The sequence below is a fragment of the Chiloscyllium plagiosum genome, unplaced genomic scaffold (genome assembly GCF_037043375.1).
Source record: "Chiloscyllium plagiosum isolate Xiang-an unplaced genomic scaffold, Cpla_swu_hap1 HiC_scaffold_14, whole genome shotgun sequence".
Taxonomy (NCBI): Eukaryota; Metazoa; Chordata; class Chondrichthyes; order Orectolobiformes; family Hemiscylliidae; genus Chiloscyllium; species Chiloscyllium plagiosum.
Window position 1 is genome coordinate 54,424,579 of NW_028270152.1, and position 22,478 is coordinate 54,447,056.

At 41.2% G+C, this 22,478-nt stretch overlaps 1 protein-coding gene across 1 annotated transcript in view; it reads right to left on the reverse strand.

Moving 5' to 3' along the window:
- The window catches only part of LOC148147970 (uncharacterized), a 38,423-nt gene extending 37,691 nt beyond the window's left edge, over positions 1-732 (reverse strand). The window contains exon 1 of the mRNA XM_087993979.1: positions 688-732. The gene's annotated coding sequence lies outside the window, so the exon portion shown is untranslated. The remainder of the gene's footprint in view (positions 1-687) is intronic.
- Between the last annotated feature and the right edge of the window lie 21,746 nt (positions 733-22,478).

The window sequence follows — 22,478 nt, forward strand, 5'->3', positions numbered from 1 at the left end:
AATGCATGACCACTCATTTGGAAATTGAAAGAACTCAGTGGGTAACCAACCCAGAGAGCTTCCTAGAGCTGTGTTGTGCTGATGTGTCATTATAAGCAACATTAACTCATTCTTAATTGGCACAATCTTTTATACACCTTCTCCAACAAACCTCCTCTTTCCCTGAGGCAGACACACATGACACCCATCTGAAAGAGACAGTCAACTCCATGTCTGAGGAGGAAGCCAATGGACACTCAAAGGATACACCGACAAGTGTTCACCTGTATCTTCCATAGGCTCTGAAATTTTCACCTCAGTGGGTACTTTTTCTAGATTAGAATCAAGAACATCATTAGCTGAGCACATCACTGACATGCCTCCATACCTGGTCCAGGATGAAATGCCCCATCTCTGACATTCAGAGGAGTACCAGGGACAGGTACTTGCTCAGCCACACTAACTCCCTGAGAGAAAGGGGTTCCTGGCAGGAGGTCAAAATCCTTGTTGCTTCTCGCCCTGCTGTTAACACTGAGCATATACAGTTATAGCGATGGATTGCAGGTTCACACGCCTAACAGGCAGATATTGATAATCAGACATTTAGTAGTGAAACTTTCCCTGGAGATAGTCAGGTACGTATATGCTGGAGTCAGCACACCATTGAAAGCTTTGATTGATACCTCCATATTGTTTGATCCAGCTTACCAAGTGCTCCTGCCAAAGCTGCTTGCTGTTCCTGTGCCTTCTCTGTGCAGCTTTATAACATCATTAACACTCAATAAACAGAGAGAGAGTGTATCCAATTATGAGACACAATCAAAGTTTTTATACCACATTAGGAGTAGAGTTCTGTCAATAAACCACCCTGATAATTCCTCCCTATCCCTACCACTAGCACTGCCCACATCCCTCCCTCTAAATATGGTAGCTTTCCCAAAGAAAAGGCTTTCTTCGTCATCATAAAGCACACTTACATTTCAATGTGTGAATCTGGCAGCTGTGAAATGTTGTCTTCTGATGCTGGTTAGGAATGTGGCTGTGAAATGTGAACTTAATGTTCTGCTTTTAAGAGCCTTGTTTTTATTATAGTTGCTTAGCTGATATATCAAGAAGGCAATTAATGTGCACAATGTAATGGTCATGATTGATTGTCATACTTTGTAGTTTTTTTTATTCATTCACAGGACATGGCCATCGGGGGCTGGGCCAGCATTTATTACCCATCCCTAATTACCCAGAGAGCAGTTTAAAAGTCAATCACATTGCTGAGAGTGTGGAGTCACATGTAGGCATACCAGGTGAGGATAGTTTTCCCTAAAGGAGGCTAGTGAACTAGGTGGATTGTTCCTGACAATCAGCAATGGATTCATGGTCATCATCAGACTTTGAATTTGAGACTTCTGTTGAATTCAAATTTCACCATCTGCTGTGGTGGGATTCGAACCTGGGTCCCCAGGACATTACTTGGGTGTCTGGATTAATTGAATCGACTGGAGCCCTTCATCAGAAACGTCGATTTTCCTGCTCCTCGGATGCTGCCTGACCTGCTGTGCTTTTCCAGCAACACACTCTCAACTCTGATCTCCAGCATCTGCAGACTTCACTGTCTCCTGTCTGGATTAATAGTCTAGCAATAAGACCACTAGGCCAAGTAAGTAACTCAAAAGTTGAGCAAATATGCACTGTCTCCTCATTGCAAACTTCTTTCCTTGATTTAAGAAAAATCATGATTTCAGGAATAAGATCTAAAAATCTCCCTTGTCTTAAACACCTCATGAGTGTGGAGAATAGCAGCATTGAATTCATCAAGTATTTATTTTAAATACTGGTACTAAAGAGCCCCTTGCTCAAACTGAGTTTACAATCTAAATAGCAACCTTCATACATGAAAAATGTCTATAACCTTATTTGTGAATGCTTGCTGGCAGATTATGTAGTAGTAATTGACAAAAGAAAAAATCAGGATCGTTTTTACAAAATGCAACAAAACCCATATCAGCCAAGCATAGCTGATGCACCATCAGTTGAGATAGAAACCAGTGAATTGATTAGAATGTTTTCTTTCAGCATGTATTTTGTTGTAGATATCCTTATCCCTTTTTTGACTTTAAGGGGCAAAAGGGTGAGAAGATCCTCTTTATTTGTTATGTCTTTTTAAACCATGCATACACAAACAATTAACTGGACTATGTCAGTCATGTCTATGGATTTATTGAAATGCAGTCAGAAGCATTCACTGTTCCTCAGGTCCTGCTGTAGTTGTGGAAAGACCTCTTTGGACAAAGATTGCACTCGTCTTGCTCCTATAGAATCATCAAGTGACACGTTCATGATTGCCGTTATTATTTCTTCTTCACTCTTAACGTCTTTTCAGAAAGAGTAATCATTGCTTCTTGAATTGCTTTGCTATTCTGTGAATCATTTATTGTCTTTGACAAAAGGTGGCAAATGCAAAGTGATGCATCAGTGCAGGCATTACCTTTTACTGTCAGGAGTGTGGTGCTAGAAAAGTATAGCAGGTCAAGCAGCATCTAGAATCAGGAGAATCAACGCCCTGATGAAGGGCTTATGCCTGAAACATTGATTCCCCTGCTCCTCGGATGGTGCCTGACCTGCTGTGCTTTTCCAGCACCACACTCTTGACTCTGATTTCCAGATCTGCAGTCCTCACTTTCTGGTATGGAAAAAAAAACTACTGTTGAGCTTTCAAGATGGCCTTCAACTCAAAGTTCTTTGCCAGTAGCATGCTGTCCAAGAGAAAACTAACTTTGGATTTACTGTCCATTTATTATAGCATCATTCCAGTTTCCCATTTTTACTTATCAACATACTTTGGTGACATATAAATGGAGAAAGTGAGGACTGCAGATGCTGGAGATCAGAGCTGAAAATGTGTTGCTGGAAAAGCGCAGCAGGTCAGGCAGCATCCAAGGAGCAGGAGAATCGACGTTTCGGGCATGAGCCCTTCTTCAGGAATGGCTCATACCCGAAGAAGGGCTCATGCCCGAAACGTTGATTCTCCTGCTCCTTGGATGCTGCCTGACCTGCTGCGCTTTTCCAGCAACACATTTTCAGCTGACATATAAATGCTCTTATCGTTTAGAGCTGTGACAGACATTCATTTTCCCATTCGGTGTGAAAGTTGTACATTTCTGGTTTATTTTTAGATGGTGCAGGCTCATCGCTCATCATTATTGTGTCACCTTGTACTTTGTGACGTTTATCTTCCGCTGGCCATGCTGTAGGTAGGCCTCGGAATCTACATTTCTGCAACAGCGGAATGTTGCAAGCTGCTTTCCAGTGTGAAGTAAGGAGATCACTTGTGTGCCTGTAATTAGTTTCCAGAGCTGATGATCCTCAGCTTGCGTTGCTCGACTGTTGGATATGGGCCGTGGCAGCATTCTCCATAATATTCCTTTATCTGGTTGGTCTATACAAGACAATCAGCTGAAGAATGAAAACTGCAGTTGTACAGCAAATAGAGGAAAAGGTTGAGCTGAGCTGCTCTTTGCAGAGACCCTGTACAGACATGATGGGCTGAATAGCCTGTATTTCTCATACCATAAAGTATCTTCACACTTCGGTTCCTGGTTTACTTAATATTCACTTGTTTGCATTGCCACAATAATACTGAGCTTATCCTGCAATGATAGTCCATCTAGATCAATCAAACTATGATACCACAAACTAGGAAAGCTTGTTAAGAGCATACACTTTTCTCTAGCTTCTGAAAACAGATGTCTTTGCGGCAGCGTGGTGGTTGATGTGCATGCTAAGGGAATGCACTGTCATACAAGACAATTGCAATTCAGGTGTTGGAAGCCATGGTTTGAGATGTTATGTATCCTAAGTTTGGAAGGTGATCTCTAAAGAACAGTATCTCACCTTTCACTTGAGGACCCTGCAGCCTCTAGGATTTTGTCCTTCCATACTTTTTACCCACACCCTGGTACTGTCATGACATGGGTTGCTTTTAGCACAGCCTACCCATTCTCTTGTATCCTTTGCCCTCATCATCACTTATTCAGCTTCTCTTCTGTCCTGGCATTCAATCAATGATCCCTCTGTCTGCTCAACCCTTTCATCTCTCTATCTCTCTCTCACACACACACACTCTCTTTGGGCTCCATCTCCACCTGACTCGAAATGTTAACTTTGCATTCTCCTCACAGATGCTGCTTGATCTGTTGAGTTTCTCCAACAATTTCTGATTTTCTACTCGTAGGTATAATCTAATTATTTGCAAAATAATAACTCTTGGTTAGTACCGAGTACTGATTTGCACTTTTTATTGCTCTCAGTCTAAATATCAGGTTAATTGGGGTACAGTATGTGCTATAAAAAAAATTTGGTATGACTCTGTGAATAGCAGGGTTTTATTTATGATGTACTACACCAGGATTCATAATAGTGTCATCTAGTTTCTCAGTGGAGGAGAAGAGAACTGAAAGTGGTATAGAAATAAGAACAGTTGTCGGATTAATGATATGCAAATAGATAGAAATAGGGTAATTGCCATTTAATGGTAAGATCTTGAAATCACTATTTAAGGCTTGAGGGTGAAATCAGGAAATACTTTCTCAATGTTGAGTATTAGACTTTTTCCATTCTCTCCCTAAGTTCTCATTTTTCTCATCAATACTCACATCTCAGCAGGAAAGGGCAAAGTCCACCCTTTGTCTCTACCTTCACTGCAGAAGAGACAGCCCAGAAATAAGTATCAAGAGTTAAAATGGAGGGACAGATTTAAAATATTTATAATCACCTAGCGCCTTTAAGAAAGGGTTATTGTGACATTAACCTTTTAATTTTTCAAAATTCCTTAGATTCTGGCAAGGTCGCATCAGATTGAAAAATAATGAATGATATTCCTTTGTTCAGGAACAGACGGAGGCAATTAGTAGGAAACTATAGGCTAGTTACCTTAATGTTTGTCTTTGGCAAAATTTTAGAATCCATTATTAAGGACGTTATAGCAGCGTGCTTCTTAATACAATCAGGCAGAATCAATATGGTTTGTGAAATGGAGATTGAATTTGACCAGCCTGTTAAAATCTTTGAAGAAGTAATAAGCAAGTGAATCTGACAGATGGGATCTTCCTGGATTTCAAAAAGGCATTTGACAAAATGGCACATCAAAATGGTACTTCACAAAATAAGAGCCATATTGAAACAAGTAATGTAGTAGAATAGATAGATGTGGATTGGCTGGCAAGAAATGAAGATGAACAGGGTCAACATCAAGTTGATAAGAGCTTCTGACTGGACTGTCACATTGCTCAGTGCTATGGCCTTCAACAGTTTGAAATAACTTGATGAAGGAACCACATGAATGGTTGCTAAATTTGTCAATGAAATAAAGATAGGTAGGACAGTAAGATATAAAGAGGACATTAGGATACTGAAAGGGATGTAGGAAAGTTGTCAGTGAGCAAAAATGTAGCAGATGGTGCATAGTGTGGCAAATTGTGAACTTGTGCACTTTTGTAGAAAGAATAAAAATTTAAATTTATTATTATTAATAGAATGGGTTATTGTTTAAATAGAGAGAGATTGCAGAACTCAGCGATAAAATTAGATCTGGACGTTCTGTTCCATGGATCACAATCCCTTAGTATACAGGCTCAACAAGTGTTGAGGAAAGCATGTTGAATGTTGGTATTTGTTGCAAGAGGAATGGAATATCAAGTTTTGACCTCCTTATTAAAGAAAAGATGTAACTATGTTGAAAACAATACACAGAAGATTTACTCAACTGATTCCTGCAATGAAGCGGTTTATGAGGAAGGGCTGGACAAGTTGCGTCTGCATCAATTGGAATTTCGAAGAATGAAAAGTGATTGTATTGAAAGATATAGGTACATGAGGGAACTTAATAGGCTGCATGCTATATGGGGGATGATGGTTGGTTTGCTGTGCACCAGCTCCCTGTTCCTGACACTGGGAATATGTCGTGAGATCTGGTATGGTGAAAGACACAGGAGGAAAAAGTTGCAGAGGCAAAGAAAACTCTGATTTTATTAAAACAAGCAAAACTGAAAATATGTGCAATAGTTAAAAAAGAAAATGAATATTTCAAAACCCCAATGTTATGGACCAAGTGAAGTGAGGCTTATCTGACAGTTAACTAGCATCCCAGTGAACCCTTGCAGCCAGACTTGATACTGTGGATTTAACATTACAGAGAGGGTGACAGGGGAAAGGGGAGAAAGATAGAAAGAGAGACAAAACGCTGAAATTGGGCTCCAATCCTGCTTTCCTTCCCTGGAGGTGCCTAGCACCTTCAGCCCCGAAGCCCACCCTCCCTGTCCTATCTAACTGAGCTGGGATAGAGGATCTTGAATACCTTATGCTCACACCTGAAGTAGAAACACGGTTTGGATTCAGAATACTGAATGGACTCACAAACTCTTAACATTCGCCTGCAACTGTGTTTTTGTTTTTGCCGCTGTATACCTATTATTTACTTATCTATGCTACTTATCTCTGTGATCTGCCTGTATTGCTTGCAAGACTAAAGCTTTTCTCTATGCCTTGGTACACGTGACAATAAATTCAATTCAATTCAATTGATTTGCGCTCCTCCATTGTCTCTTGCCATAGCCAGGCTCTGCTGCAGACCGCGAGTGTAGATTGCTCTGTAGGCTTGGATTGTGGTGGATGTCGTTGGCACTGTCCTGGTCGGTATCTCGGCTCTTCGGTCACTTCTCGTCGGTACATGGAGGTGCGTAGATGAGAAGATCGTTTGCTCTATTTCTTTTCCTGAGTCTGTGATGGTTCCAGACTGTGACTCACTGCGACTGGCAGTGGCTGATTCTCTCCACTCTGGCCAAACCTCTCGTTGAATTGAACCCCCTCCCTTAGAGATTGGGGCTCCCCAGTTATATCGACTGTCAGTTCCCCTCATCATCCGCCAAATTTGGATTTGATTACTGAGCTGTTGCTTCTCCTCTCAGGGCTGAATGAGCCTCTTGATTACTGGATGAGGTGCGAGTGGTTCTCTGATGAAAGTGAATGGGTTTCCGATAGTTTTGAATGGCCAGTAGTTGTCCTGGGTGAATGTAGATTGAAATTTTACTGGTAGTGTGAAGGCCTTCACATTCAAAGGCAACCAGCTTTGCATTTAGTGCAGTGGTGTAGAATGTTTAGTATCTCTGCGTCTGAGCAAACTGATTAAAAGTTGAATGGTTTTGTATTTTTGTTGTTTACTCTGCAGGCTGGTGTTCATTGTCTTTAACTGAGGTGTTTGTGGGGATCTCACTTCAGCTTTCCAAACTAAGCCCCTGTTCCAGACAGCTGCTCCCAAACTTGCATAATGCCAAGTCTGTCTCAGCCAGAGAGCCCAGTGACTTTTAGTTCAAATGTAAATCACACAAAATCATGTCCCAAGTTCAGAGGGTTTTAGTCCAGGGTATCTGATGGGGACTTTTGCCCCACCTTACAGCTGAAAGGAAATTTAATTTTGCGGGAGAAACTAGAATTAGAGGACACAATTTAAAATAAAAGCTCTCTCATTTGAGACAGAGGTTAGGAGAATTCTTTCCACTCAGAAGGTTGCTAGCCTGTGGAATTCTCTTTGCCATAGAGCAGTGGAGACTGGGTCACTGAATATTTTAAGGTTGAGTTAGATTCTCTATTGACAAGAGAATCAAAGAGTAAAGGAATAGACAAGAAAGTAGAGGTCACAATCTAATTTAGCCATTATCAAATGGCAGAGCAAGCTACTTCTTAAATGGTCTACTTCTACTCTTAATTTATATATTCATAAGATGGATTCCAAGGAAGAAATGAGGATACATCCAAATAAGCACAAAGTATGAACAAAATAGCTATCCTTAGCTGATGTTCACATGTATATATTTGTTACCAGGGATAATTGGGCAAAACTGAGGAGAGGAAACTCCAGGTGACTTATCCTTTCACAGTTTAAGGCTACTGAAGCCAATGTTGTATCATGTAATCAAATCCAGTTGAGAAAAGTTAATTCCGCACAATCGAGAAATAGCTTTCTGAGGATCAAGGATTCCACTTTCTATCAATCTGAGACCTGCCATGGGGAATTTGGATTTATACAGAAATCAAATCCAAAAATGATACAAAGTCATCACACAATACATTCAAAGTGCATGAGAACCAGGTGTTGCTCTTTTCATCTCAAAGACATAATCTTTTGAACACCAAAGAGCAATTGAGCCTGCTTCATCATTAACTTCCTCCCAATTTATACGTTGCAACCAAGGGTTTGTGTTGCTTAAAGGCATCGTTGAGACAAGACAACTTGACAAGAGTTCTGCTGAAACTGGTGTCAACTTCAGAGTTGTTGGACTTATTTCCTTTCAGATGTATGTAAAGGAATATGATTGTGATTCATTTTGTTGTTTCCTAAAGAATAGAAATGAGGGTCACACCTAGGGTGACTATACAGGCTTCCTGGTCAACCATAAATTCATACTTAATTATCCTGCAATTCTTCAGTTTCCAAACAATAAATATCATGTTCTCACTTGAAATACAAAGCATTCCTGGTCACGTCTCCCACCCTAGAGATTTACAAATTAATACCATAACAGTTAATATATTTAGAAATACCAATTGACAATTCTCCCTCACATGTTTGTACTTAAGAAGCATAACAATCTCCTCTGATAGTTTTAGTTTGCATGTCATCAGATTTCTTACGCACATGTAAGAAAAGGTAAACTTAAAGATGGTGATATATTTATGTGATGAAAATACATACAGGCCAAATTATAAAAGCTAACAAAACCTAAGCAAAGAGCTTCAAAAAGTCTTCTCCTGCCTCTAAAACATTCCTCTAGACCTACAAAATGCTAAAACAAACAACTACACTGTGTGCACTGTGATGGAAGCTGGACCTATCCCTTTAATCTTGTTCAAACAAATACAATTGGTTGTTATATCAAAGTCTGAAAGATGATAGACAAGTTGAAGGCGAAATTTTTATTTACTGGAAGCAATTGAAGGCAACGTCCCTCCTCAAACAATTGATTTTTGATAAATTACTTATTCAGTTTTCAGAATTGTGAAATCTACATAAGCGATAATTATTGCATCTTTCTCACTATAAGATTGATAGTTGATCAATACTATTAAAAGTTGCTCCAGATCTACTATGTGGGAAGGAATTTATATTTCTTCTTATTTTAACATTTCTCTCTCCTAGTACCTTCCTAGGGAAATACGAAGGCACTTACTTCAATCTCCCAATAAGAAATAAGGGACTTGGTGCAATATAATTGACATAGATCACCCAGTGAGGACTGCAGCAGAAAATTTAAGTTGGTCTATATTCCTTCCAGATGGTAATCCCTTTCCTAACCCACTACAATTATCATTTGAATTGGTAATCTTCCCTTAAAGGTTGTGGAAAATGCTCCCTAAAATTTTTTTATTTTAGTGAGATATTTTGTGACTGTTAAACATTTTCTATATTTCATAAATTAGACTGTCCTAAGCTATAAAGGATTGTAGGAAACAAAGTGATGAAGTGATGAAAACACAGCGCCTATTCTCCCAATGGCAAACACTTCTGAGCTCCATTTTATTGAAGCCCTCTACTTGTGTTTACAGTTAAGCAATTGTACTTAGTGTACTGGTTTGTTTGCCATAGTCATATGCCAACTGATGGAACTCAATAGTGATGTAGTGCTAAACATAACAGGTGATATTCCAGAAGGGACAGAGTAAATGCATTCCAACAAATCAGATAAAATTCTAAAGGGATGGACCTCCATCTGGAGTTCACTAAACAAGTCAAAGATAGTATCAAATTTAAAAGAAAAGTCATAATTGTACAAGGATAGGAGGCAGGTCAGAAGATAGAAAATAATATTTAAAAAGTAAACAACTACTAAAAGATTGATAAGGAGGGAAAAGTTAAATTACAATCGAAAGTTAGCCAAAAATTTAAAACAGATAGGAAAAGTTTCTTCAGATTTTTTTTAAAAAGAGGAGATTTCACAGGTGAAATGTTTGTCCTGCAGAAAATCTTAGCCTAGGAATAGAGAAGATGAATGAATGATCTGATTTTGCTGTGCAAGATTATAAGGGAACATGGGTATAAACTGAGGGGCAGGAGGTTTAGGAGGAAGTTTTTTTTAAACCCAGAGAATGGCGATGGTTTGGAATGCATTGCCTGGCAGGGTGGTAGAGGTGAGTTGCCTCACACCCTTTAAAAAGGACCGGAAGAAGCACTTGGCACACCATAACATTCAAGGCTGTGGGGCAAGTGTTGGTAAATAGGTTTAGGTTGAAGGTCAGGTATTTCCCACGTTTTGGTGGGTCAAAGGAATGTGGTCTTGAGTAAATATTGAATTTGCAATTTGACAAGTCCCCAAGTCCTGATAGATTCTTTCCTGGGGTCTTAATAGGAGTAACAAATAAGACAGTAGATGCATTGGTTTAATTAACCAAAACTCACTAGATTCTGGGAAGGTTCCTTTAGATTGGGAAATAGCTATTGTAACTCTTTATTAGAAAGGGAAGGAGGGAGAAAGCAGAAAACTACAGGCCAGTTAGTATAACATTTATTACAGGAAAAATGTTGGAAACTATTATTAAAGACATTATAAAAGGGTACTTGGATAAGTTCAAGATAGTCAGGATGTGATTTCCAGAATGCATTTGATTAGGTACTACATCAAAGGCTGTTGGTGGAAATTAAAATTGAGAGTATTAAAAGCAATGGGGGTAACATATTGGCATGAATAGAAGATTGGTTCCTAACAGGAAGCAGAGAGTAGGAATAAATGGATCCTTTTTCAAGTTGGCTAGATGTCAGAAGCAGTGTGCCAATGGGGATGGTGCTGGGGCATCAAATCTTTACAATTCTGGATGTAGATTTACTCGCTGAGCTGGAAAGTTCATTTCCAGACATTTCGTCACCCTACTAAGTAACATCCGCAGTGGGCCTCCAGGTGAAGCACTGTTGATAATTCCTGCTTTCTATTTATATGTTTGGGATTCTTTGGGTTGGTGATGTCATTTCTTGTGGTGTTGTCATTTTATGTTCTTTTTCTCAGGGGTGGTAGTTGGGGTCTAACCTGATGTGCTTGTTGATAGAGTTCCCCTGAGAAAAATACAGGACATGACATCACCACAGGAAATGATGTCACAGCAATAAATGACATCACTAACCCAAAACAACCTAAACATATAAATGGAAAACAGGAATTATCAACAGTGCTTTGCCCAGAGGCCCACTGAAGATGTTACCTAGAATGGTGATGAAATGTCTGGAAATGAACCTTCCAGCTCAGCGAGCAAACCTACATCCAGAACTTCAACCAGAGCTACAAATCTTCTCAAAACTCACGAACGCTTTACAATTAAATAAGTGATTTGGATGAAGGTATAGTAGCTAAATTTGTTGATGGCACAACGATAGTTGGAAAAGTAAGTTGTGAATAAGACATAAGGAAGCTACAAAAGGATATAGATAGGTTAATAAAGTCGGCAAAGATCTGGCAAATGAAGTATAATGTGGGAAAATATGATATAGTCTATATTATCGAAAAAAACAAACAAACTTATTTTCAAAATGATGAGAGATTGGAGAGCTGTGAGATGCAAACCAAGCTGTGTCCAGTCCTGGTCATCATCTTCACAGAAGGATGGGAACATGTTGGAAACAGTTCAGAGAAGGTTTACTCGATTAAGATCTGGACAGAGTGGAACGCGTTATGAGGAAAGACTAGACAGGCCACATCTGAATCCTCTGGAGTCTAGAAGAGTCAGAGATGATTTAATTGAAAGATATAAGAGCCTGAGGGAACTGTACTGGGTAGATGTGAAAAAGATGTTTCCTGTTGTGGGGGAATCTAAACTAGGGGTCATTGTTTAAAAACAAGGGGTCACCTATTTAAGACAGATGAGGGAAAAAAAGAAAGTTTATTTCAGTGAGTTGTGAGTCTTTGGAATTCCCTTCCTCAGGATTTTAAGATATTTTGAAGGCACAGAATCTATATTACCAAAAAGGATTAAAAATTATTGGGGGTATGCAGGAATGTAGAGTTGAGGTTAAAATCAGTTCAGCCACAACCCTATAGGATACTGAATGGTGGAGCAGGCGTGAAGCACTGAAGGGCTTGAAGCCGTTCTCATTCCTGATTTCCCTGCTCCTTGGATGCTGCCCGACCTGCTGTGCTTTTCCAGCACCACTCTAATCTCCAGCATCTACAGTACCCACTTCTGCCCAGTTGAAGCACTGAATGGCCTAGTCTCATTCAGATGACTGTATGAGTATGCATGCAGTGCAGGTGCAGAGGGTGTTAGAAATGGTACTAACTAGATTTGAAATACAATTTACTACTTTGATGAAAAAGGGTGTGTTTGGAAAAATTCCCTAAGTAAGCATTTCAGAGACCCTTCACTGTCAGTGTGCAGTCAGTGGCAGCCATTCACTTGAAAAATCTTGTTCAGTTTCAATTTACTAAACAACTTTATCTTTTCCAAGCCTCCATATAATTAACTCAAACTCTGGGTACTCCTTTAACTGTCTAAACTCATAAGTACACTATTTGTTTCACCTCCCCGTTCCCCTCTCCCCCATCCCACTCCCCACGCGCACCCCCCATACCCCTCCCCCCCTCCCCCGATCCCCCCACCCATCCACCCTCACATCAAACTATTAAAATCGCTAAAGGACAATATGATTTTTTATACAACTTTTCACAACTACAGAATTTTTTAAAAGACTTCACTGTCAATGTAATATTTTGAATTGTAGTCACTGTTAAAACATGGAAGGCTCAACAGTCATTTGTGCACAGCAGGCTCGTGATGATGCCCAGATCATTTTTATTACACATCATTGATTAAGGAATTAAATAAGTTCTGTTCACTGGGGAAATCTCCTGAACTTCTCTTTACCCTTTGAAATAGTGGCATATGGTCTTTTGTGTCTACCTGAGAGGGCAGAAATTGTCTTGATTTAACAAATTCACCCAAAAGACAACACCTCTGGCTGTACAGCCTTCTGTTTTCAGTGACGCTGTTGCCCTAGAGTTGAACGATAACAAAGCTTTTCTCTCCATCCTCTGTTCAAATTGGCACTATGCCTCCAACTTAATTCAAGCTGGCACTTTTATTCTGGTCTCTATTTTCCACTAATTCCCACTTATCCCCAAATTATAAATGCTGGTTTATTTCTTTTTTATCTCTCAAGCACCACACCCACACATCCCCATCAAAATACTCTTCTGGCTTCTCTCCTTCCCTCCTAAAGGACAACAATTCTTCTCTCTCCCTGGTGTTGCTGCCGTCCAAGTCTGGCTGCAGTTGTAATTGATTCCAGCTGCTGCGCTATGCAGACAGGAATTCCTGGTCTCATGAGAAATTCATATGACTGCATTTGAAGATAAACATCAGTACAAACATGGTTCCAAAACTCTGACTGTTCACGTCAAGTACACATGATTGGCATGTGTGTGCATAGCTCACATATTTGACTCTTATTTCACAGAACACAATTTAAGTTGAACGACCTTGTCGTCTCAAGACAAGAAAAGTGTGCTCTAAATCTAAACTGTCCTGATTTTAAAACCACAATATAGTAAGTTAGGTTGTGAAACTATGAAAGTGGTTATTCCTGTTTTGTTAAAAATCAAATGAGAAGCTGAGCTTCTTTCCAAACATCGACTGGGACTGCCATAGTGTTAAAGGTTTAGATGAAGAGGAATTTCTGAATTGTGTACAAGACAATTTTCTGATTCAGTAGGTGAATGTACCTACGACAGAAGGTGCAAAACTTGACCTACTCTTGGGAAATAAGGCAGGGCAGGTGACTGAGGTGTCAGTGGCAGAGCACTTTGGGGCCAGCAACCATAATTGTATTCATTTTAAAATCATGATGGAAAAGGTTAGACCAGATCTAAAAGTTGAAGTTCTAAATTGGAGAAAGGCCAATTTTGACGGTATTAGGCAAGAACTTTCGAAAGCTAATTGGAGGCAGATGTTCGCAGGTAAAGGGACGGCTGGAAAATGGGAAGCCTTCAGAAATGAGATAACAAGAATCCAGAGAAAGTATATTCCTGTCAGGGTGAAAGGGAAGGGTGGTAGGTATAGGGAATGCTGGATGACTAAAGAAATTGAGGGTTTGGTTAAGAAAAAGAAGGAAGCATATGTCAGGTATAGACAGGATAGATCGAGTGAATCCTTAGAGTATAAAGGAAGTAGGAGTATACTTAAGAGGGAAATCAGAAGGGCAAAACGGGGACATGAGATAGCTTTGGCAAATAGAATTAAGGAAAATCCAAAGGGTTTTTACAAATATATTAAGGACAAAAGGGTAACGAGGGAGAGAATAGGGCCCCTCAAAGATCAGCAAGGGAGCCTTTGTGTGGAGCCACAGAAAATGAGGGAGATACTAAAAGAATATTTTGCATCAGTATGTACTGTGGAAAAGGATATGTAAGATATAGACTGTAGGGAAATAGATGGTGACATCTTGCAAAATGTCCAGATTACAGAGGAGGAAGTACTGGATGTCTTGAAACGGTTAAAGCTGGATAAATCCCCAGGACCTGATCAGGTGTACCCTAGAATCTGTGGGAAGCTAGAGAAGTGATTGCTGGGACTCTTGCAGAGATATTTGTATCATCGATAGTCACAGGTGAGGTGCCGGAAGATTGGAGGTTGGCAAACGTGGTGCCACTGTTTAAGAAGGGCGGTAAAGACAAGCCAGGGAACTATAGACCGGTGAGCCTGACCCCAGTGGTGGACAAGTTGTTGGAGGGAATCCTGAGGGACAGGATGTACATGTATTTGGAAGGGCAAGGACTGATTCGGGATCATCAACATGGCTTTGTGCGTGGGAAATCATGTCTCACAAATTTGATTGAGTTTTTTGAAGAAGTAACAAAGAGGATTGATGAGGACAGAGCAGTAGATGTGATCTGTATGGACTTCAGTAAGGCGTTCGACAAGGTTCCCCGTGGGAGACTGATTAGCAAGGTTAGATTTCATGGAATAAAGGGAGAACTAGCCATTTGGATACAGAACTGGCTCAAAGGTAGAAGACAGAGGGTTGGAGGGTTGTTTTTCAGACGGGAGGCCTGTGACCAGTGGAGTGCCACAAGGATTGGTGCTGGGTCCTCTACTTTTTGTCATTTGCATAAATGATTTGGATGCAAGCATATGAGGTACAGTTAGTAAGTTTGCAGATGACACCAAAATTGGAGGTGTAGTGGAGGGTCGGTGTGGACTTGTTGGGCCGAAGGGCCTGTTTCTACACTGTAAGTAATCTAATCTATCTCCTATTCGTTCTAAGTAATAAGGCGTCCAAATTTTAGACTTTGCTGTAAATTGATTTTGATGCCATTGTTAGCTGCTTTGCAAGTGGAAAAATGTATTTCAATGTGGAAAGTCTTTTGTATAACTTTTTAAATGCAAAGTATTTTCATTTCTAGTAATCCTTTCTAATGACCGAAATTAGTGAGTAACCTTGGGCTGAACCTTGCGATTTTTTTTTGGCTAAGAGTCATTTCTTTGAGTTTCATGGATTGTTTTTCTCTGAAAAGGCTAGTGAGTTTCCAAGTGCTATCATTTCAAACTCACTTGATTAAGTACTATACTTGTATGGCACCCCTCTCCGTCGATGCTAACACTAGCCGTAACGAAAGATCTTGTCAGATATCAAGGGATAGACCAGCATCCTCAGTGCTGGCATCCTTGCACACCCAGAGAACTGTTGGCATTCCAAAGCTGCCCAGCACAGATTCTCAGAGGGCACGGCAGATAAGGGGAAATTGGCACAGTGATTTGTCAACAGAGACCTCAATGTCCTGGTCGACAGGGCATTTCAGAGGTGCAGCATCTTCTTCCCCCAAGTCTGCCAAAGGAGACCATGACACTAGACCCTGCCAATCTGAACCTTCGATTCCTCACTTCCTCTGAGTATGGGAGTCTGGCAATGACTGGAAGGACTAAGACCACTTCTGGAGGAGATGCAGAAACATCCACATATCGCCAAGCAAGTACAAACCATCTTCCTGGCAGTGCACCCACTGGCAATGCAGTTTTTATCTGCCACAACTTATAACCCTTGGTCACAATGCGCTCTCTGTGTCTTGCAGGTAACATGGTGTGGAAACCTCAGAGGCAGCACCAGCAAAGCCTCTTCCTGCACCCTCCAGCTATTCAGGTGCTGTATCTCATGGGGTATTTTAGCTACACCAGAGTCAGGAGCACATCACTGCCACATCTCTGCAGATGACGGAGAAAGAAACCCACCAGGTCGCTGGCATTTCGAGGACTGCCAGAGACCATGCTCAGCCCCAGGCAGGTGAAGGCCCCACGGTGTCAGCCATTCATGACTGCACAAGCGGGCACAGAAGCAGCAAGCAGGTGTGGGCGCAGTGGGCAGGACTGCAGCAACACTGTGGGGACACTGCTGCCTCAGGCTTGTGAACTACTGGCTGCCTCCATAACAATGTTGATGACTGCTTAAAGAACCAGATCCAATAGTGCCAGCGCCAGCTGGTTACACAAATGGACCTGTGCTCCATCACCATAGCCACCGGTCCCCAGAACCACAGGCAAGGTGACTGAAGGATGAGGGACCTTAACCTCACTCCAGGCACCCCTTCCACACAAGGAGAGAGAATAGTGCTAGTAGTCACCCATCCAGGGAAGGTACCAAACACAGCCAACACCACCACCACCACTGCCCCCCACCCCAGAGATCTCCTCTTAGTATATCCAGAGGTGTCCTAGCCCTCCACCAGCACACTGCGTGCCACCGTGAGCCCTGCAGGAGTGCCAGCAAAGGAGGGTGCAACTGGCTCTGGGCAGGACACACGCTCTCTATCTGGGCTCTCTTGACACATGTCCATGGTTGCCTGACCAAACCTCCAAGGCCCATGGGCTTCATTGTAGAGCAGGCACTCTCACTTAAGATCTTTGGGGCTATATTGAGATGTGTTGGGGAGTGAGGGAAAGAAGAAAACTTTCTGATGGCACATTGGTGGCAAGGGTGACATTGTTTTAGCGAAGGTAGAAGACAGAGGGTGGTGGTGGAAGGTTGTTTTTCAGACTGGAGGCCTGTGACCAGTGGAGTGCCACAAGGATCGGTGCTGGGCCCTCTACTTTTTGTCATTTACATAAATGATTTGGATGTAAGCATAAGAGGTACACAGTTAGTAAGTTTGCAGATGACACCAAAATTGGAGGTGTAGTGGACAGTGAAGAGGGTTACCTCAGATTACAAAAGGATCTGGACCAGATGGGCCAATAGGCTGAGAAGTAGCAGATGGAGTTTAATTCAAATTAATGTGAGGTGCTGCATTTTGGGAAAGCAAATCTTAGCAGGACTTATACACTTAATGGTTAAGGTCCTAGGGAGTGTTGCTGAACAAAGAGACCTTGGAGTGCAGGTTCATAGCTCCTTGAAAGTGGAGTCGCAAGTAGATAGGATAGTGAAGAAGGTGTTTGGCATGCTTTCCCTTATTGGTCAGAGTATTGAGTACAGGAGTTGCAGGACATTGGTTAGGCCATTATTGGAATGTTGCGTGCAATTCTGATCTCCTTCGTATTGGAAAGATGTTGTGAAATTTGAAAGGGTTCAGAAAAGATTTACAAGAATGTTGCCAGGGTTGGAGGATCTGAGCTACAGGGAGAGGCTGAACAGGCTGGGGCTGTTTTCCCTGGAGCGTCAGAGGCTGAGGGGTGACCTTATAGAGGTTTACAAAATTATGAGGGGCATGGATAGGATAAATAGGCAAAGTCTTCTCCCTGGGGTTGGGGAGTCCAGAACTAGAGGGCATAGGTTTAAGGTGAGACGGGAAAGATATGAAAGAGACCTAAGGGGCAACTTTTTCATGCAGAGGGTGGTACGTGTATGGAATGAGCTGCCAGAGGATGTGGTGGAGGCTGGTACAATTGCAACATTTAAGAGGCATTTGGATGGGTATATGAATAGGAAGGGTTTGGAGCGATATGGGCCGGGTGCTGGCAGGAGGGACTAGATTGGGTTGGGGTATCTGGTCGGCATGGACGGGTTGGACCGAAGGGTCTGTTTCCATGCTGTACATCTCTATGACTCTGTGAATAAATGTGAATACTTCACGATAATCTGGTTGTGAGGGTGTCTGAGTGTAGTTGGAATTCCTACGGCTAGTGGATGTTTCATTCCCGAGGTGTGAAGTGAGCAGCTGCTGCCCGATGAGCAGGGAGTGGGTGAGTGGCAGGTAACTGTGAACAGGATAACCAGCTCCATCTCCCTCGGTGCACACTCATTGCTAATACATCACAGGCATCACTGGGGCCCAGTCATTAGTGTGAGATATCATGTTATGAGATATTGTGTTATAGGTTATCTTTATTAACTCACTCACCAGTTTGCTATATTCATTAATACCGGGTTCCCGTTCAATCATTCATAACCCTTTACTAACCTGTTATTTACTATAGCACAGTTTGATTCATTCATAAAACCACAATTCTGTAGTATCCAAAATTAAAACAACCCTTTCAAACTCATTACCTGTACTGCATTTCCACACCTTATCTGCATACAGAACAATACCATGCCCACCAAGTCTCCACAAAACGTTATAATATTAATCAGCCCTTGCCAGCCATCTCCTGGACCTGAATAGATTAAGTAGCTGTTCAATACCTTTTAATTGGGCAATTATCCCTTTAAGAAACTAACTGACAAAATACAGCTTGCATGAAATTGCATGAATGAATGAAATTCCAGCAAATAGTAAATAAATCTCACAATCCAGCTGCAATAATCGGTTTAATAACTTTATTCTTACAATTTTTAACAATAGAGCATATAGGCCTAGTATTTTTACTAACATTTACTAATTTAAAAGGCAAAAGAGCTAACAACTCCTAATTATGCAAGTAGGCCGGACAGACATCCCATCCGAAGTAGCAGCCAGCATTTCACACGTTTCAACCCATCTCCTGTCTCCCAGAACAGAAGCCCTTTGAACCTTTGGGTACTGTAGATTAAAAAAAAGAGTTTTAATACATGTAAGAACTGTAGAGAAAGGGGTTCTGGTAAGAACTGTATTTTGGGATTCTATTGCCGTCTCAAACTTGTGCTGTGATTGCTGACTGAAGAGACTATTTTCGCTACTTACTGATTTTGCTGGTTATTTGAACACAACTGCACATTTGTATGTCACCAACAGCGGCAGGTCCACTAACAGTGAATTCCACCTATGTGTACGTGAATGCCAAACAATAACATTCCCTTCCTGGGAACCCTCCCCACAGCTCCTTGACTCCCATCCAATCTGTCTTTCCCCCAGCCTCAGGCATATATATGAGCTGAACAAACCACAATTGGTAGGTCACTGTCACCCAGGGAAGCCAGGGTGCTGTATAATATCAGCAGATCCTTCATCTCTATGACCCCTTATCCTCTCCTGTTCTATCATCTCCCTTCCCCCCACCCCCTTATAGATTCAGCTTTCTCCCTTCATTATCGCAATGCCTTCTACATTCCAGGATTCTTCCTCCAATGTGTGCCATTATGTTACCCAGCCTCCTGCCCACATGATAACCCAGTTGACGTTTAGTTGATCCTGCAAACAGACTGTCACCCACCCTTTAAGCAAGTTATTGACAGCCCCAAACTCTGAGTGACCAGAACCCTGACTGAGCTCTGGAAACCTGCTGGACTGTGTTTATGTGGCTTCCCGGATTGGCTGCACTTGATCCGCAGAGCTGACCTGACCCATTCCCTGACTGTGTGCTCTGACAAGGCACATGGTCATACCTAAGCCCCTGAACTGATCTTGGAGGTTGCCCTTAACATACTGTGGCAGGATCCCCATTGACAGGTACTTCCTTGGGCACCAGAGGGGACTATCGCCCTAACACATATGATCATTTGCTTGAAGTACATGCAGTGCATTTGCTGTAGTCACTGCTCCCATGTGGTGTAGGGGGGTGGATGATATAGCAGAATACCATTCAGCAAGATGTTCACGTCCCTGAATTCTAACTGCTAACAACAATGACAAGCTGCCTGGTTTTGTGTCAATGCTAAATAGAGAAGTGCTATGAAGTTCTGGCTGAAGGGTCAAAGTGCAAAAGGCAAGAGAAGTCAAGGAATACATGCTGTGAACATCTAGATAGGCACAAAGTAAATGCAGCCAAGTCCAGTCCCTGGGCACAAGGTGTCCTTCCAGTAGTATTTCAATGACATTTACTCCAGTGTGCCCCAAAGTGCAACATTGAAGTGCGACAACATTGTGCATGTGCATCAGAGATGTGTCATGATGGGGTGATGGGGTGAAGAGGCCAACATGAGTTAGAGACCAGTGTCCGTGCATACAGCCACTGCCTATGAATGTGCCACAGTAGGTCAAGGGCACTCTCTGACACGGAGGTGGAGAGGAGAAAGTGGCAAACTCAGAGTGGTAAAACACCCACTCTGACTTTCATGTCAGGATTTCTCAGTGTCTAGGTTCTACCATCCCATAGTATGACAGGATGCTGCACTTAATGAGGTGACATTTGCAGTTAATGAGGATGCTAACAGCAATAATTCCCATTAATAGATCTCTCGGTGCTCTTTCACGAGAATCTCATCTCAATGTCTGGAACTCTGATGGAAAACGTGACCCTTTGCTTCTGACATCAAGGAAGACATCACTTTGCTTCTCTCATGATAAATCCAGACTTCCATGTTATTCAGGGCCCTATATAATTCCACCCTTTGTCTTTCTCCATTAGCAGCTCCCTTACAGAACAGTTCAAGCTATTGAACTGTCTTTTGACTTTATCCAGGTTTGGAGGATTTTAAGGACTGACTTTTCAATTCAAAAGTAACTTGTTATTGCTAACATAACTAAGCCAATGATACGGTTTGTACACACATTTGAAGTATGTGTCTTAGCTCCCCTATCATGCCTTACGGGTAATTGAAGTATTTGTATTAAATTAAGTTGAAGTAAAGATCATGGATTCATTTTCTTTTCAAAGACATCCAAAGATTAGATCCAAAATACTTCCAAAATTATTTGTAATTCTGCCTCTCAAGTAGAAAGATACAGATTTAATTTTCTGATTTGGCTGATTTCAGCAAAGTGGCAGTAAGAGTATTTCAGTTATCACAAGGATAGGTAAGGGTAAATCAGTATGGTCCACTCCGTATTATTCAGTAATACAAAAGAAGATCTTTTGGGTATTTCCAACAATTATGTGGCCACCATAATTGACAGGTGAATTAATATTCACTATCCAAGCTAACACATGATGGTAAGTTAATTGGGTAAAGTATTGGAGATGGACTCCTGAATGGACAGAAGAAAATCTAAGACAGGAAAGCTCTCTTGATGATAGTTCAGTTCATCATGTGATCTCTACAAAAATCTGAACTGAAACATATGTGGATACATAGGTAAAAGAGGATAAAGCTACCTCTTACTGTAAAATCATCTATTTATCATTTAAGCTTATATCAAAAGAATAACTACTTGACTTAATTGGAACCTTATGCCAACAGAAGAGATGGTGGGAGGTTGGGGCAATTAGAGAAAATCAGTATCAAGATATATATTTTTTAAAAAGTGCTTTATCTTTGGTTTGATGCTAATATTGCTACCTGCACAATACTGCTACCTGAACATACACTGGTCCTGAGGCATCTTGCTCCTTCCTTCTAAGTAAGGTTCTTCAACTCCTTCTGTACAGTAACACTCATTTACTTACATTTGCAGGGTCTATGACCTCTCCCTCTCTCTCCAAGTACTAATCTGAGACCAGTATCTTCTGTCTTACTGAGGTCAGAGTCAAGGAGTCAAGTTTTATATGAATTTTATTAAACCACATCTCCGTCAAAGATTCTCTCTATTTGATCTACATTATTCCAGCAGGTTACCTAACTTACGTGCATAGCCTTTGTAATCATTAACTCCATTATTGACATTATTATCACTATCCCCAACTCCTTCCACCGAAAACCAAATCTCACAGATCAAGACAATATGGATTCCGAATATACTTAGAAATCTGGTTTGCTTGAGTTAAACACTAGGCTGATTCTGTTATCATGCTCCTGGAATGGTTATACCACTCAGTATATTGTTTGATGTAGTATAGATATGTCCCATATTCTGAGATAACTATGCTTAGTCGCAATTCGTGACTTGAGTAAGATCTTCCCGCTTATCCAAAGTGTCACCTCATCTGTTCTGATAATAAAAAATCTCACTTGATCAGTTTTTACTGAGATGACCAAGTTTTCTGCTTTCCTGCTCCCTAACCAAATTTTCTGCCCTGGCTTTAATGTTTTTCTTTAGAGAGTTTTAAAAAAAAATACTATGTCTGGAATTGTTCCACCTGTATTGCTTTTGCTGTGGCTTTCTCTTGTTGCTGTTTTACCTTCTCACAGCCTTGAGAGATTATGCTTGAGATTGCGTACATCTGTTTTTAACCTCCTCTTCATTAACAATTAAACTGGCAGCTGCCCATTATTCAACATGTTGTTTTGTCACTGAGTTGAGCTAATT